A 13,760-nucleotide genomic window follows, 5' to 3' on the forward strand; every position below is an offset into this window, starting at 1 on the left:
CAATAGATGTTTCATGGAAGTGCTCTGTTGTGACACCCTGGAGAGGAGAATCTGGGCAGATGAAATTATAGATAAAGGTACTGCTGTCTTGTGGGGCAGCAGCTACCACGTGAAGTAGGGCAAATGGTTTTCTGAGTTTTATCATTGCTGAAGTCATGGAAAGATCCACATTCTGTATTTGCTGAGCTGCAGCAAAACTAAGGGGAGCAGAAATGTAAATGTAAATGGTCACATCCCATATATGTTCATTAAAAAGGTGCAGACCCAGAAGGAGCCCTTTCCTGCTTATTCAGCTTGTTCTTCCCTGCAGAGAGGAGGAATACAGGTTACTGTGAGGTAATGATAACAACCAGAATATAAGACTTTCAAAGAGACTGAATGGAACATAGAAACAAGTGTGTCAGTCTTTGAGCTTCCTTATGTATCAATTGCCATGGAAAACATTGAGACAAAGTGATTCTGTCATTTTAGCATCCCATAATGAGTAGATGAATCCGGTTGTCTTTAGTCCAACTGTAGACAGCCAGGTATAGGAGTCTGCACATAGGCATGGGAGTACAGCTCCCCAGCACCTCTCTCCCACACCTGAGACCCGAAGGATCCCAGGTGTCCGGTGCTGTGCTATCTGATATGATTAGGGACCATCCCAAGAGTAGTAACTCAGTTCATGGGCCACAAAATTTCCAGGCCTTCTAGGAGGACTAGGCTAAATGTAATTACCATCTGGCCTTTCATGTGCCTTCTCCCCCAGTCACTCGCCAATCTATCCTAAAGAGTGTGAAGCCCTGAAGTGGGCCCTGAAGAACCTCTGTCCATTATGTGACCTAAGGTGGAATTCTTGCATTTCCCAAGGGAAGAGAGGAGGAGAGATGTAATCGTATGTGATTTGTGTGCATTTGTGAATGGATTTCTAAAGATCAGAACTGCTTAGGACTGTGTGAAAGGTGTAAATTTCCCAGAGAAACAGGGCAGCACCTAATCCTAATGACATGCGTACATTATGAATAGCTTTGCTATGCTCTTTGGTAAAGTCAGTGGCTTTCCGCCTTTGAACATGAAAGGAAAAAGATGTTAGTAAGAATCCTTTAGGGGAACAGGAACTACATGTTTGCTTATGCTAAGTTTTGGCAAAGTTCAGTTTTATTCTGTAAATAAAGAGTTGTCTTCATAAATATCAGCTATTTCCTTTAGTTTAAATAAAGTCCTCTTTATAAAAAAATCTAATTAAACCTCTTCAATAAATAAAGTGATGTGGTTGATTTCAAGATATATTAAAATGGCAAACATGTTTTGGTTCCAATAAGTAATCAGGCATATTTTACTTAACACTAGCTTTAACTGACTCATCTTTACAAAGGGGGAAATTGCTGTATGAAATAGATCAGGCGAAAACCAAGCATAATGTTTAATTGACTTAAGAAGATGGAAAGAGACAGAAGAGAACCCAGCACAGTAACTTAATTTTTTATAACTGTTCATGCATTTTCTTAATTTACACTGATATTTCTTTTCTCTCTTTAATCTCCTGTGGCAGTAGATCTGGACATAATGCTTTAAATATTGTGATCTTTGATCTTATTTCAAGAGTCAAAGCTTTATGAAGCCTTTATATATTTAGAGAAAGAGGCATAAAGCTTAGGCATGTGAAACATTAAATTTTGTTTTCATATATGAAAGATAACTGCCATATATATATGGTTTATCAGCCTAAAGAAACAGACAATATATTTTTAGATTACATTTTGGCTTCTCAAAGAAATTATACAGCTTCAAGACCATTTGCTTCTTGGATATTTCCTGGCACTCTTTTTGGGTCTGCATTTCTGAAAGCTGTCAATGTTACACTCTGAGTACCTGATACTCACGCCCTTGAACTTGAACATCTTGTGGTTAATATTTAAGATCAGTATGTGGAGCTAGACTGAAGGACGGTCACTTTCTTTATCCTTTGCTTAAACCAATGTTGGTTAGTCTGTCACCTTCTTAAACAGTAACTGCAATCATACACTTCATCACATCCATCTGTCAAAACATGAGTGAAAATCAATTGTGGTGTATCTAGAAATACTCCACTCACTTCCATTTTGCTTCTTATATGCTGATACACCTACTCAATTTTAATTTCCTTCATAGTTAGACTGTGGAAAACAATTGAATGGACTCTTGTGGGATAAAACTAGCTAGGTGACCTTGGTCAAGTCACATCACTTCTGTTGGCATCATTCCTCATACCTAAAGTAAAATCCCTTGTCTGAGTAATCTCTAAGAACTTGCCAGCTCCACACTTCCTCAAAAATTATCATCTCTGTAGAGAAGTGGTGAAGATAATATTTATGTCAGTTGACATTCTGTTTTATGAGGTTTGAAAACGTTATTTTGTCCTACCTGTAAATTATAGTGGCGTTTCATTCTGGAATTTTGATTCATCAGTAATCAGCAGATACCATCAGTTCATCTTCAGAAAATACCTTCATTCAACCACAGTCACTGGAATATGTTTAGGAAATAAAATAATAAAACAGTTCCTGCTCTCAAAGAGATTATGGGGTAGGGTCAGACAATGAGGACGTGCACAGATAAAAGAGGGAGGGGTTGTGGGCAGAGAAGAGGAGGTCTCCAAGCAGAGGAAAGGAAGGAAGCAAAGTACTGAAGATATGATGGCTCCTGGCTTATTTAGGGAAAGGCAAAGAGTTTGTTGTTATGAAAAATGACATTGAGGTTGTCCTCAGTAAATATTGATAGCATACTCTTACACTTTAGCTGGAAAAAAAGACCAAAAATAAACCAGGCCCCCAAATAATAAAAGATTGTAAATTGACATTTACATGGAACACTAGAGTGCTTTTTTTCATTGGGATGTAACTGACATATAACATTGTATTAGCTTTAGGTATACAACATAATGGTTTGATATATGTATATAATGTAAAATGATGGAGTTATTTTAAGAGTGTTGCTTGGATGGTTGTGTAACAGAGGAAGAATAATATTATATGAAATGATAAAAAGTAGTTTTGTAATTTAATACCCATCTTGAAACAATATCACAATGCTGATCTCATCAGATGCTTTATATTTATATATTTAATTTCCCTTTGAGAAATCAGGTTTGTTCATTATTATGTCTTGTCCGTAAAACCTGTTTATTTAGTGTGGGAATACCATTATTTCCTTCTCCACCACCAATGGCTACCTACGTAGCTGAAAGGAAATTGCAGTGAACCTTCCAACAAGAAGTAACTGCCACCCTGGGAATAATCCTCTGTGGATTTATGATTAAATTCTGGCTTTCATTGCTTTGGATGGAATAGCAGGGAAGGAGTGGAGAATCTGGTGATATGGGAGAATCTGATGATCTCCATCATACTCCCCTCCCTCACTTTCTCACTTTAAAATACAGCATTGTGGTAAGGTAAGAAAAACCCTTACCGTTCATTTTCCTCCACTACCAGAGGGAGAGTTGGGAGTAATTTTAACAATTTTTTAGAAACTTTTAATAAAATTTTGTGTGCCCACAAACACATCGATTCTATAGACATTTGAGAAACATCTTAGAATAAAATTGGCAATAAAAACAATTCCAATTATATAAGGTCAATATATTGTAGGTGATTTAAAAAACTGACAATCTATGAGTGGGAAATCACAAGCCCATACAGCTTTGATTCAGTAAGTTCAAATGGGGGGCCCTCAAATATTTTGGTATCATGTTTGAAAAAATAGTTGATTTTCTTTCCTAGTGGGACATATGGACTTTACTAGTGTTAAATGTTTACCTTCTAGTACCTACAAAATGTTCTGAAACCAAAGGCCAGTTTTCTGTTGTTAAGAAATTGTAACTTTAAACTTGCTGAAAAACTCATTAGCTCTAGCCCTCCTAAAAGAGTGTTCTTAATTAAAGTTTATTTATTTATTTATCTAATAGTCAGTAAATTCCACATTTATTTCTGGCTCGTTTTCAAAAGGATAAATTAACCTGAAAAGTTAGATAAGAGTTCATATTTTCTGCTAGGAAGTGATTTCTATTTCTAAAATAGTAGCTGCTAAAGGCACTGTGTTAGTGAATGCTTGGGAGAGAGCAAGGAATTGGTAGTAAATCTTTGCAGAATGCTGCATGTTCAAAAAAAGGACTGGGAAACTCATACCTATAAAAGCAAAGCCCTGGAGTGGAAAATGATGTTTACCATGGTATCACATTAGTACTGTGCTTTAGCTGAGTTCCATTTTTCAGTCACAGGGGGCAAAGCCAGGGTTTGAAGCCAGGTAATAACACAGTGGTCCTGTGGATTTAGAATCATAAAGTCTGGGTTCATATTCTGACTCTGGTATTTTCTGTCCATGTTGGAATCATTAAATCACTCCATCAGAAGGCCTGTCACCACCCACAGCCTGTGTGGCAACACCACTATATCTAAGGGACACCATCCCAAGTTCAGACCACTGTCCAGACACCAGCATCCTGATCCCTTTCTTTCAAGAAGGAAACCAGCTCAGTGAGCCTAGATTCCCAAACAAATTACAGGAGAATCTAGAAACACTTTCTGCCTTAAAACTCTAATGTCATTTATAACCCTGAACAAGGGAATCCAAAATTCAAAACATAATGGGAAATTTTTGGCCAAAGATCAAGGATGATCCCCTTCTTCCCGCCAGGCCTCAAGTTAATTTAAGAGTTAATTAACACTTTTTGTAAGGCAGCTAAGTAAAATGTTCAGAACTCCAAGAGCTGGACATCAGGCAGCATGTTTTAATAACAAATTTCCTTTATTTTCTACATAAGAAAATATTAAATAATATTCAATAAATATTAGTAATAATTGCACTGATTCTTCAGCCTTCTGATGTTGAGCTCTGTCCTTGAACTCTTTCAGAGTTCTCACTGCAGCAGGAGATTCTCCATGCTGTCTCAGTACTAACAGGCAAAAAGACATGGCGTGGCTTTTTCCACCTGAGTGACTTCTCTTCCTCTTTAACACCTAAGATTTATTGACAGTGATGATGTCCCATTACAATATTCCTTTTCTGTATTGGGCTCTAAGCAGCGAATTGCTGCCCCTAGCCCTCATGAAAGCTGTGCCACAGGAACAATCCAGTCCTCATGGCAGAGAGGATGCCTCAAAGACTAAAGGGCATCTTATGCTTTCATTCTCTTTGCCTTGTTAGGAGTTCTCTCATAGGAAAGGCACAGCCCAAGCCTCTTAGCCAGTTTAGTAAGTCCATGTATTCACAGGTTTAAGAAGTATTGTCACATAGGAAAGGGCCAGTACTTTCTTTCCACCTTCTAAGGTGAAATTACAGAGGATCTCCTAGAATGGCTAACATTCAGGGTGGGAAGAAAAGGGGGGGAAATTACCTGCTCATTCTTTGAAACTGGAAACGTAATAGTGGGAAAGAGAAAATTATATCTAAGTAAATTAACTTCCACTCAAAGGTAAATAAAATACAGGACTGGTTCCACAGGGAGTTTAGAATCTGGGAGGCAAATATGTACATAAAACTCTCCCACAAAGCCAAAAGGGACAAGAGCAGTAGTGTTATAAGGGAACACAGATAAAGACTCATTTTAATTTATCTTTTGCCAACTTTTAGGAATATGTGAGTTTAAGTGTATACTATACTAACTTAATAAAAATCTCATACTTTGCCTTTATGCCAGGCCTAATATAAGGAATATTTAAAGTTACCATTGTTGTTAAATTGGCTCAGCTCTGATGAATGAAATGTCTTGTGTACAGAATGACAGGCTACTCGTTAAATATACTCATTGTACAATGGGTGTGATGCCAGCCTTTTTTTTCCCCAGAGTTTGTCAAAATAGGCATTTATTCTCTTACTCCCAATGCTTTCGACTTAACAAATAACCACATTCTGCAAAATAAAACACGAAGTTGTTCTGTAATTAACAAGAGAAAAGAGATTCTACCTACTGAGAAAACAAGAAAGACATTAGAGAAAAAAGAATATGTGACCTAAAACATTGGTAGAATTTTCCATGAACAGATGGAAGGAAGCTCTGTCAAGTGAAGATTATGAACAAAGATACAGAGGTGGAAGGGTGATGCGTGCACTGAAAACAGCATGGCTTTCCATTTATCTGATGTGTCAGAGTAAAGAAACTCAACTAGTAGAGGAATTTGATCTGCTTTGTTCACTGATGTAACTTCTGTATCTGGAAATGTGCCTGGCTTCTAGCCGGTGCTTGAAGAAGTGAACAGGTGAGGTGTCAGATGCCCAAACTATGAGCAGTATTTGAGAGCTCTCAAGGGCTAGGGCATTTGGATTCCTGCAGTCTGAGTGAACTGACTAGGATTCCCTAGGGGAACAGAAACCAAGCTCAGCTAAGCAGCAATGGAGTTTATTTGTGACTATCATGACACCCCAAATCAGGAAAGTATCTTGATTTGGGGAAAGACTAGAGCCAGAAACAGGAAGTCATCAGGAGTTTGCTGGCTCTTTTTAAAAAATTATTTATTTATTAAAAAAAAATTTATACAATTTTTAAAGGTTACTTTCCATTTACAGTTATTGGCTATAGTCCCCATGTTTTACAGTAGTACATCCTTGAGTCTATCTTACAACCAACAGTTTGTACCTCCCACTCCCCCTCTCCCCACCAGTAACCACTATTTTGTTTTCCATATCTGTGGGTCTGCTTCTTTTTATGTTATATTCACTAGTTTGTTGTATTTTTTAGATTCCACATAGAAGCAATATCATACAGTATTTATCTTTCTCTGTCTGAGTTATTTCACTTAGCATAATGCCCTCCAAGTCCATCCATGTTGCTGCAAATGGCAAAATTTCATTCTTTTTTATGGCTGAGTATACATATATCTCTCACCTTTATCCATCCGTTGATGGGCACGTAGGTTGCTTCCGTGTCTTGGTGATTGTAAATAATGCTGCTATGAACATTGGTGTGCGTGTATCTTTTCAGATTAGTGTTTTTGTCTTTTTCGGATATGTACCCAGGAGTGGTATTGTTGGATCATACAGTAGTTCTAGTTTTGTTTTTTTGAGAAACCTCCATACTGTTTTCCACAGTGCCTGCACCAATTTACATTCCCACCAACAGAGTACAAGCGTTCCCTTTTCTCCACACCCTCATCAACATTTGTTATTTGTAGACTTTTTGATGATTCTGGCTCTGTCTTTTGTCACTATTTCCTCTTCCACACCTGCATGATTCCCTTGTCTCAGCGCCCTGGCCCGCTTGGCCCTGAGTCTGCATTGGGAGGGCGAAGTGGCGCCCACAGCTGCCAGAATCACATGTCGCACCCTTCCCTGTCCTGGTCCTCTGTAGCCAGGAGCCCAGGTTCACCTCTGGGGATCAGGGAGGGAGAGCTGTTGGGAGGATGACTGTTATGAGCAGATACTCAAAAAATTGACGTCTGCAATAAGCAATTAGAAGGCATGAAAGCATGTGGTCAGGGGTGTTCTTATTTTCTCTAAACTATAAGGACCATTCATATGTAACATGTTAGTCTAAAATTTAAAAAAGTACTGCCTGTTAGTTCACATATTTCCCACTTCCTCTTCATCTCTAACATCCTGGTAATTATTTACCAAACATTGGTCCATTGGTCACTGGTCTCTCCAGCTCCTTTCAACATTGCCCAGACTCTACCAGAGACTGAAGAACACTATTTACCTGCACCTCACGACTTGCGGGATCTTAGATCCCCCACCAGGGATTGACCCCGGGCCCCAGCAGTGAAAACACTGAGTCCTAACCACTGGACCACCAGGAGATTCCCTGAATAGCTTTAAGTGTTCATGCTACCTTGGCTAGCTTTTGTGGAAGTACAGGATTTTTGAGCTGGCACAGGAAATGATCTTACTTAATTTTTTTCTTTTATAGATAAGGAGATGGGCCCATGAGTAATTTATAAATAAGGATTAGTAGATATTTTTCGAACAGAGACATGCAAATTACATTCCTGTGATTCTAGAACAGGGAAAGAAAGGAGGCCTTTTGAGTATGTTGTAAAGAACAAATGGACCAAGAGCCTTAGTTTTATTGCTTTGCAAGCTAGGTGTGGCCTTGAATAAATCTCAATAAGGCTCTGAAAACCCTCAGTATTCCCAACTGTATAATGAGAATAATTATAATAATATTAATAGTATCTATCACACTGTCCTATAGTAAGGAATAGAACGATTAAATATTGAAGGTGATGTCATTTAATAAATAGTAAAGCACAGGCAAAATAGTTATCAACAATAAGTGGGTTAGATGGAAGACAACCAGGATGAAATATTTATTGCAAATTATGCCACATGATTAATCTACACATAGTTAATTGTGAGCATATGCAGGACCAAATGCTAAAGACTGCTTCAGTTTTAAAGTACAGTTTGTAACACAGAAAGCTGCACTCTCATCTCCTGGAGTTATAAATAGTTTAGCATGAATTCTCCACTGTTTTAGGAAAACCTGATACACATGGCTTTCATAATTCTATCAATAGGTAATACTTAATTTGAGTCAGAATAGATATTTGCTTACTAAAACATGTTATTATAACTAAGCTGTAGGTCGTGTCCACAAAATGGGGAAATATATTGCAGTAAAAGATAATAGAACCATAGACAGAGTGGGAGTATAATCTTGTTAACCTCTAATCACAGATGAAGGTGGGGAAACATAAGTTCTCACAGAAGAGTTCAGGGACTTGCTCAAAGGCACATGCTCGTGAGTGCTGAAGTAAAGCTCACATCCTCTCACTCTGGGCTCTTCACTATAACAAACAACCTGCTATTAAAAAACAATATTAAAAATGAGAAAAATTCCAAGTAGATCCCCAATGGAAAGCCATTGATCTGTCATAAAGGGCCTCCCAATTTTCTTCTGGTGGAATAAAAAAGACAAAGTTTTATTCACAAGTTCTAAAATTTGTAAAGATAATAATGATTCAGAGTAGGAATAAAGTAATACTTTTTAACAAAAATTCAAAAACAACACTCAAGTTATTTTCTACACTTGAAAATAGCTATATTTAGTTTTAAACGTTTTCATCTTTCAGTCATTAGGTATTTGATATGATAGAGCAATTAGGAATGAAGGGGAAACAGAGGAAGCAATAGTGAGAGAGTCAAAAGGAAGAGGGAAATGATGAGGCTGAGAGAGAAAAGAGGTTGAGAAATAACACAGAAATCCGGCTGGTGAGAAAATATTTAATGTTTGGCCACTAGATGGCGATGTAATGTAAGGTGCTACCTCGACCTTTTTAAAAAAAAAAAAAAAAAAAAAACACAAGCTATTTGCTGATTTGTATTAGGTACCATAGAGTGAGGCGAGGATGAAGCCGAGAGGATACTGCAGAGGTCTCTGGTGCATGTGTGTATGTGTGCGTGTGTGTGTTTGTGTATGTGTGTCCTGCCCCAGTGAGACTGCAGCCCTTGTAAATACTTGGTCACCTTTTGCAAGAAGGATCTGAATTGCAACTGAAGGCACGTTGTTATCATCTGGTCTTTGGGAGATGCTCTTCCTCACTGCAGATGGGTAATTTTCCTTTTTATCAGGTAAGCTGTCTGGTTGTTTCGTCGCGATCTTAGGCACGTTCGTTCCGGTTATTTTGGGGAAAAAAGAGCCCGTGGAAATACAGTTTGGGCAGAGCAGGAAGTCCATTTTTGCATGTGAATTCGGACCAGCGGGTCCCCCTCCTCCCTCTGTTCTCCTCCCCTTCCCCTCCCCCCTCCTGTCTCCACCTTCCACGAACTGAAATCAGGTTTGTTTTGCAGTTCAGCATTTTGATACGAGATGGGATTCTTTGGCCTGAAATAGCTTGGCACCTGGCCAGTTCTTGCCTTTGCTTGCCTGCATCCTATTCAAGGTCTCCTTTTGAGGCCCCCTCCTCCTTCACTGGTGCTTTAGAACTGGACTAGCCGAGCTGTGAATAGAGGTCGTAGTATTCCTAAGGATGGAGCAAAAATTAGATCTCAGTGTTAACCCCACAGGAAGAAGGAAGGCAGCGGGACAGCTGCTGGGGTCGGAGCACTGCAGGGCTTTGAGGCTCCTACGGCAAAGGCTGGGCTTTTGAGAAGGAAAGCCTCATGCCTTGGATCAGAAGGGGACAATGATTTAATCTCTGTAACTCCGATTGAGCAGGCTAACAAAGGAGCTGGAGGGTAGTGGGAAAGAATCCGTTGTTCCTGGAATGCCAAATGGGAAAGGTTGAGTTACTGTTAATTGCACAGAGGTCACTGTCCGCGGTGATGCTGCAGATGCTGTTCAGTTTCCAGTGTGAACCGTCTTGCTTTTCCAAACAGCACAAAAAAAATGTCTCTGGGTGGACGTGAGGCTTTTTCAGAGGTCTTTGTTACCATGGATCCCCTCTCTCCTACCTGTTTGAGGTATTTGTTTAAAGGCACTCCCCATTCCCCCGCCGCCTTTACTTCCCTCATTTCTTTTTGTTCCCTTCAGTGACTTCATGACAATTGTCACTCCTCTTTAGCAAATCAGTCCAAAAAGAGTTGTGTTAGGTGCGTTTTCACATGTCCCATGAAATGATTAAAGCCAAAGTAGGGTAACATTCTCTCCATATGTGCATGTGACTAAATATTTCTGAGGTGCAGTAGCAAACTTGCGAATTGCCGAATGCTGTTGCTATCACACCTATAAAATGTGGCCCCTTTTTTCTATGGATTTCCAGGTTCACGTGGTATTTCTGATGTGCTAGTGTAGTAACGGAACATATTTCTCCATTAAGCACTTTCAATCATCCCAAGAGGCTGATGCCAAACAGAAATAGGAAAATTCCATGCTGAGGTTGGTGATCCCTGCTCTCATTTCTCCAGTCCCGTTGGCAGGTCGCTTACCTTTCCTATTTGCTGCAATACCTGCCACGCCAGGGTGATGCATCTTGGAGCTCCTGCACGTTCACCAGTGTCTGACACTTTTCTTTCCCCTCATTTGTGCATTTGGGAAGCTGAACAACTCCGGTGAAAAACTTTTAAGCCTCTCCTTTGCGGCTGCTGCTTTTGTAATTGCTGTCAAGCCACCGCATCCCTCTTGAGCAGTGTTGTAATTTAGGCCTTCCTCCACAAAGCTCCTTGAAGAGATTTTTAGATGGTGTCTATTTTAGGAACATAATGTGTAGACAGGAATGGATGGCCACTGAGATTTACAGGAAAACAATTTCGTGGAGAGGGTGAGGTAACGTTATAAACCACCAGCACAGAGCATCAGTGGCTGGTTATATCACATGAACTGAGCAAGGGAATTAGTTTCCAAGAAACTCACTGTAGCTCATTTGTATGGCTTTTTTTTCTTTCTTCCCTCTTCACATTGCTGGTCTGTTTTTTCAAATATCTCTCTAGGCGGCCAGTACGTCCGGAATGGTCATACTGGTAAAAATAATATGCTGGATTTTGCTGTCAATACTAATAGTCTCCGTTTACATGGCCCCCTCCTGCTGGGAAATTTGGTATCTGGAGACTCATTTATTAGGGCAGTTTCCCTTTAAGTCATGGTTGAGAGGTTTTCTCCATGTATGGGAGGGGAGGGGAAGGCACAATTGGAGGCCTAATTAATTATACAGTATCCAGGAAGGCACTGGGGATCTCAGCCAGGATTCGGCTTTACCAACCAGTGATACCAGGGGCAAAGGGACAGACCAGAGACCCAGAAGTAAACGATTGCCACCAACACAGGGAATGAAAACTCTGGAATCGCACAAGAGGAGTCCAGTAAGAAACATTCTAGTTCCTTGTGTAGAGGGCACTGATTCAGAGAGGAAAAACGGAAGAGCATCTTCTCTGGTTGTTGCAGACAAGGAAGGGAAAAATTGGGGGTTCTTTTGAGGTTACCTCTAGGATGTTACAGGCAAAGCACTCCTCACGGGTTTATATTTGTATGAGCTCACACAGGGACGCATCCCTGCAAATTTTAGCCTGGGGTCCCATACAAGGTATTATTTTCCTCCTGGGTAGTTGGAGAGGCCTAACCCATCATTCCCTCCCTGTAAATACCAAGAGCATAGGCCCGATCTCCCAGCGACCTGTGAAGTGGAGGTAGGGGGGTGCAGGAAGAGATTATAGGGAGGGTGGAGACAGAGTGACAATCCCAGCTATTTGGGGCTGGGATCTGTGAAGTAATCACTTCCCTTTGAGATTCTGATTAGTCAATTAAGCATGTTTCACAGATCAATTTAGATGATACTGCTCTAGGGTAGGGGAGGGGAAGAGATTGATTCTCAGAGCAACTATGGTCAGAAAAACAATGTTCAAGAGGTGCAGAAAGTAATTTTTATCTGAATGAGGTGAGAGAAAAGCATTCTGGGAAGAGGGAAGGGAGAAGACACAAGTCCCAAAGGGCACAGTGTCTGACAGGTATAAGGAATGGCACCTGCCTCATGAGTGATCACAAGAGCAGAAGAAATGGAAGGAAATGGGGCCAGATCTGTGGAGTCTCAGTGAGTGTGCTTAGGGCTCTAATTGTCCCTGGCGTTTATAAAAAACATATCCAGGAGCAATGTCAAGTCAATTTAAGTCCCATATTTAATGATAAGTTACTAGGTTAAAAAAAAAAACTAAGCCAAGTCATTTTCACACATACACAAAGTTTTAACCATTTGTAAAGTTCTGTGAAAAATGCCATAGTTCCTGGTATGCAGTGAAAGTGGCTTAAAAGTAGTTAAAAGCCACTCTTTGGTGGAAAAAATAAAAAACCTGTTTGAATGAGATCATTGGTTAGATTGCTATAAACTATCAGTTAAAATAAAAAGCAGCCCCTGTCACCCAGTCAGTCTTGCTTGCACTTGAGGACTTTCCCCCTGAAATGACCAAACTGAGGAGGTGTGGGCTGGGAGTGGACATTAAGGATGGAAGCCGGTCTGTACCTCCCCTAGAGGGGTCACGACACAGTAGGTGTTGAGAGGGTTTGAACAAATCATTTTTTTGCAAATGAATTCATATTAATGGGATTTAAAAACAATACGGTAAAACACAAGCATCAGCTCTCGTGTTTATCTGTATTAAACCTTTCGTTGTTATATTTCTGTTTCAAAATTCACATTCTAATGGTTTATCTTTTTATTGCCTATTTGCTCCCACTCTCTCAGTCACCTGCTAACACTCTTTTCTAGCAAATGTGAGTTTCTCTTCTAACTTAGAATAAACCTTGCTTCTTAGTTTATCCCTGTAAATGGTGAAAAGTCCTTGCCTCTCATATGGCCTCTTCCTCCTTTGATGCTCCACCTACAACCTCGGCTTTAATTTTGATGAAGTGTCTATAATCTTTGGCTTTAATTTTTTTCTTCTGTCACTTGTGTTTTTGATGTCATATATAAGAAACCATTGCCTAATCGAACGTCATGAAAATTTACTTCTCTTTCTTGTCTATGAGTTTTACAGTTTTATCTCTTACATTTAGGGCTGTGATCTATTTCAAGTCAGATTTCATATGTAATATGAGGTAGGGGTCCAACTTCATTCTTTTGCACGTTGACATCCAATTGTCCCAGCACCATTTGTTGAAAAGACTATTCTTTCCCCATTGAATTGTCTTGTTTATCTTGTTGGCCATGCCATATTTAAGTGTGTCTGTGTTTTTAGCATGTTACTATTAGCAATAATTTCATATGCTGGGTACTAGGGGTGACTTTTTTCTTTAAAAATGAGCAGTAAGATTCTCCCTTCTGGAGAATCCATATAACTTTAAAGTATGAAAAAATTGTCCCATATGCCTTTAACTGTTAAATGCTTTTTTGACCTAACTTCATGTCAAATTTTTTTATTATAATTGAAAGCATACTCAT

The 13,760-nt window shown here is 39.5% G+C and overlaps 1 protein-coding gene across 5 annotated transcripts in view; it reads left to right on the forward strand.

The window, feature by feature from the left end:
• SCN1A (sodium voltage-gated channel alpha subunit 1) overlaps window positions 1-13,760 on the forward strand; it is a 164,136-nt gene that overhangs the window by 8,620 nt on the left and 141,756 nt on the right. For 3 of the 5 annotated variants that reach the window (XM_060302321.1, XM_060302326.1, XM_060302324.1), the window contains exon 1: window positions 9,286-9,525. The exons of the other annotated variants lie outside the window; for them this stretch is intronic. The gene's annotated coding sequence lies outside the window, so the exon portion shown is untranslated. Of the gene's footprint in view, window positions 1-9,285; window positions 9,526-13,760 lie in introns of those variants that run through there. 5 annotated transcript variants of the gene reach the window in all.

Source organism: Globicephala melas, chromosome 7 (assembly GCF_963455315.2).
Source record: "Globicephala melas chromosome 7, mGloMel1.2, whole genome shotgun sequence".
NCBI classification, from domain to species: domain Eukaryota; kingdom Metazoa; phylum Chordata; class Mammalia; order Artiodactyla; family Delphinidae; genus Globicephala; species Globicephala melas.